This window comes from Hyaena hyaena, unplaced genomic scaffold (assembly GCF_003009895.1).
Source record: "Hyaena hyaena isolate Hyena2069 unplaced genomic scaffold, ASM300989v1 scaffold_168, whole genome shotgun sequence".
NCBI classification, from domain to species: Eukaryota; Metazoa; Chordata; class Mammalia; order Carnivora; family Hyaenidae; genus Hyaena; species Hyaena hyaena.
The window spans coordinates 2,317,721-2,322,054 of NW_024080800.1; the positions used below are offsets into that span (position 1 = coordinate 2,317,721).

A 4,334-nucleotide genomic window follows, 5' to 3' on the forward strand; every position below is an offset into this window, starting at 1 on the left:
AATGTTTTAGTCTACATCTTAATTATAGACAATTTCTTTTTTTTTTTTTTTTATGTTTTATTTATTTCTAGGAGAGAGAGAGAGAGAGACAGCGTGAGCAGGGGAGGGTCAGAGAGAGAGGGAGTCACAGACTGAAACAGGCTCCAGGCTCTGAGCTGGCCGTCAGCACAGAGCCTGACGCGAGGCTCGAACCCACGAACCGCGAGATCATGACCTAAGCGAAAGTCGGACGCTTAACCGACTAAGCCACCCAGGCGCCCCAATTATAGACAATTTCAAATTTTAGATTTTATTTCTATAGGACAGTGCTCGTATAGCTATCCAAGTGCTTCTCTCTCCCTGCACCTGTCCCCCCCCCACCCATAACTGGCATTGTCACCTTTGATTTGCTCTCTGCCTTTATCCAATCCCCTCTGCACATCTGTCAGCCTGAAGACCATCTCCTCCCTCTAGGAGACAGTATTCTGTTCCTCAAAGAGAAGTTTTCCCCTCTTGGTTCCTTCCTATGTTCTGGAATGCCCAAGATTCCACCCAGATGAGCACAGATGTTCTCTATTCAGCATCATGGGTTGGGAGGATGGACTCCAGTCAGCAAAGCGGGGTTTCGGGGTCCTAGGGGTCTTGTTCACAGGACCCCTCAGGCTAGCACCTATGAAAAAAGATATAGAACAAAGACAATATTGACTTTCCTTGAAGACCATGCAGCCTAATCCAATGTAAAAGAAACAATATTTTTCTATTAGCACATCCTGTCCTTTAGACTCAGTGGGACCCCCTTTCATGGTGCTGAGAAGCATTTGGGTCTTTCTTATGTCCCCCACCCCCATTCCATCTGAGGCCTGGCTGTTTCACATGCAAAGTCAGCCCATCTGTTGAAGGTTGTTCAAGTTACTCAGAAGGATGACTCCAGCTCTAAACAAAGTACACTTAAAAAGCAACTTCAAGGCAGATCAATATGTAGTAATACAGACAGCCTCCAAGATATATTGTCCAGTGGAACTAAAAGCAAGGTTCAGAACAGTGCGTACAGGAAACTGCTGTTTGCATCTAAAATGCTTGTTTTCAGACTCTGACTCTGGAACAGCAAAACAAACAAAAAACTGGCACTGAGTTCCTTTGGGTAAGGATCTTGGGGGATGGGATGGGATATGTACGTTTACAAAAATAATGTGCATATTCACAATAGTCAAAAGGTAGAAACAACCCAAATGTCTATTGATGGGAAAATGGATTTACAAAATGTAGTATATATACACAATGGGATATTATTCAGACCTAAAAAAAGAAAGAAATGCTGACCCATGGTACAACATGAATGGACCTTGAAAACATAAGCCAGACCCAAAAGGACAAACATTGTATGGTTCTACTAAAGTACTCGGAGTAGTCAAAGAGACAGATAGTAGACTGTTACCAGGACCTGAGGGAGGGGAGAAAAGGGAGTTCATGTTTAATGGATACAGAATTTCATAATAAAAAGATGAGAAAGTTCTGTAGATGGATAGTGGTGATGGTTGTGTTGGGGAGGAAGAATTTTCCTTTATACTTCAAAATTCTAGCTGGACTAAGAATTAAATTGACCTGGGACAGATTAATAGGAGAAAATCAAATGTAATTACATACATATAGGGAATCCACATAGATATCCCAAAGACAGTCAGGCAAAATGAAATATGTATGTCACCTTGAACTAAGGAGAAGGGAGTAGAAGTCTGGGACTACAGACAGAAGGAAAGCAATTCATGGGCAGATTAAAAAGAGTAAAGTTTGATGATCAAATGGCTGCTGGGACATTCAGAAACAAGGACATACTCACGGCTCCCACAGCGGGCTCTGTGGTGACAGCTCAGAGCCTAGAGCTTGCTTTGGATTCTGTGTCTCTGTCTCTCTGTTCCTCCCTCCCTCCCTCTCAAAAATAAGTAAATATTTTTTAAAAAGGGGGGGGGGCGGGGGCTCCTGGGTGGCTCAGTGAGTTAAACATCTGACTTTGGCTCAGGTCATGATCTCACAGTTTGTGAGTTCAAGGCCTGCAGAGGGCTCTGTGCTGACAGCTTGGAGCCTGGAGCCTGCTTTAGATTCTGAGTCTCCCTCTCTCTCTGATCCTCCCCCTACTTGCACTCTGCCTCTCTCACTCAAAATAAATAAACATAAAAAAAAAAAAAAAAGAAAGAAACAAGAGACATAGAGGGGACTTTGATCAAACAGGCCTTTCTGGGTTCCTCCCTATCTGCCACCCCTAGTTAATATTAGAATGTAGTTATCTATGGTGAGAGCTCTCTTATTGAAGAGATCCTCTATCTAAATTCTTTCTTTATTGAAAAAAAATTTATTTTTTTACATTTATTTATTATTGAGAGACAGAGAGAGACAGAGCACGAATGGGGTAGGGGCAGAGAGAGGAAGAGACACAGAATCTGAAGCAGGCTCCAGGCTCTGAGCAAGCTGTCAGCACAGAGCCCAACGCGGGGCCCGAACTGGGGAACTGGGAGATCATGACCTGAGCCGAAGTCGGTTGCTCAGCCGACTGAGCCACCCAGGCGCTCCTATCAATTCTTTTCGGCAGTTAGATGGAAGGTCAGAGTTTCTTCCTCTTTTGGGCCTTGATGGTTTTTAGCTTGAAATAAGCTGCATGTCAAAGTGACACATTTTGGGGTAGACTGCCCTTGGGCCCTACAGTTGTAGAATAATGTAAGTGCACTTAATTCCATTGAACTGTATGCTTAAAAATAGTTAAAATGAGCATCCAACTCTTGATTTCAGCTCAGGTCATGATCTCATGGTTGTGAGATCAAGCTCCTTGTCAGGATCCATGAGGAGCACAGAATCTACTTAAGATTCTCTCTCCCTCTCCCTCTGCCCCTCTTCTACTTGTACTCTCTCTCTCTCAAAAAAAAAAAAAAAAGGATAAAAGGGTAAATTTATGTGTGTGTTACCACAATAAAAAGTATGTGCATACAGTGCCTTTTAAATTTATTTTCATATGCCATTTCTCTTTAATTGAAGGGGATGGAGGCCACTTCTACTAAAATTACAGATGCGCTTATTATTTGATACAGATGTATCCTACCTGTATATACCTACCCACATATGCAGTGTCATATGTACAAGGCGATTCACTGTAGCCTTGTTTGCAACAGCAAAAGATTGGAAACAAAGTATCCCACCCGAAGAGGCTGGTTCATAAATTATGTATATCCAGGCAATAGAATACTATGCAGCTGAAAAAACTGAGTAAGGAAGATCACTATTTACTGATTTAGAAAGATGTCCAGGATATATTAGATGAAGTAACCGAAGTACAAGTATATATAGGCATGCTACCTTTTACATAGGAAATGGGAGGAGTAAGACTATGTATTCTTATTTGTTTGCATTTCCATAAAACATTTAAAGGATAAGCAAGAAACTATACAAACAAGGGTTACCTGTAGTGGGCAGGGGGAAGGAGTGGGTGGGAACAAAGTTTGAAGGGAGGTTTTTCAGTGCATACTGTTTATATTGATTTGATTTTTTGAATTATGCAAATTCATTATCCATTCAGAATATTAGAAATATTTAGAAGATGAAATGGGAGGAAAACGTGGCAATAGTGGAGAGGTTGCCCAATCATTCTTTCTACCATTTACACCTCTACCCCCACCTCCACCCACTATCAATTTTATGGATTTTTCCGGTTGTTTTCTTTTCTTATTCCTTTCCCCCCCTCCTTTAAGTAGGCTCCACACCACTCCCCTTTAAGTGAGGTGTGAACACATGACCCTGAGATTACTTTACTGACTGAGATAGCCAGGAGCCCCAGGTTGTTTTCAGTCCTAGATTAACTGGGATAAACAAAACAATAGTTATTATTCAGGCTCTTTACATGGATTCATTTAATCTATCAACCTAGTAATATAGATACTATTATTAACATTCTCATTTTACAAATGAAGAAACAGGGACATGGAAGGGGTTAAGTAACTCACCTAAGATCTCACACAGCCTGTAGATTGAGGTCAGAATTTGAGTACTCCATCTTTCAAATCCTGGCTCTCCCAACATCCTTGTACAAATATCTTTGAACACTTGCCCTATTGTTTCATTTCTTTGGCTACGTTAATTAGATATAGTTACATTGGGAGCACCTGGGTGGTTCAGCGGGTTAAGCGTCTGACTTCCGCCCAGGTCATAATCTCACAGTTTGTGCGTTCCATCCCGGCGTGGGGCTCTGTGCTGACAGTTCAGAGTCAGGAACCTGCTTTGGATTCTGTGTCTCCCTCTCTGTTTGCCCCTCCCTGTCTCGCCGTTTGTCTCTCTTTCTCTCAAAAATACACATTAACAACAACAAAAAAAAT

General features: G+C 41.8%; 1 long non-coding RNA gene across 1 annotated transcript; it reads right to left on the reverse strand.

Annotated features, from left to right (window-relative positions):
• Nucleotides 1-273: 273 nt before the first annotated feature.
• On the reverse strand, nucleotides 274-4,120 carry LOC120236997. Its single transcript, XR_005529829.1, has 3 exons — nucleotides 3,966-4,120; nucleotides 3,082-3,227; nucleotides 274-649 (listed from the first exon to the last, which is right to left on the reverse strand). It is a non-coding gene; the product is annotated as an uncharacterized LOC120236997 (long non-coding RNA).
• Nucleotides 4,121-4,334: the final 214 nt, after the last annotated feature.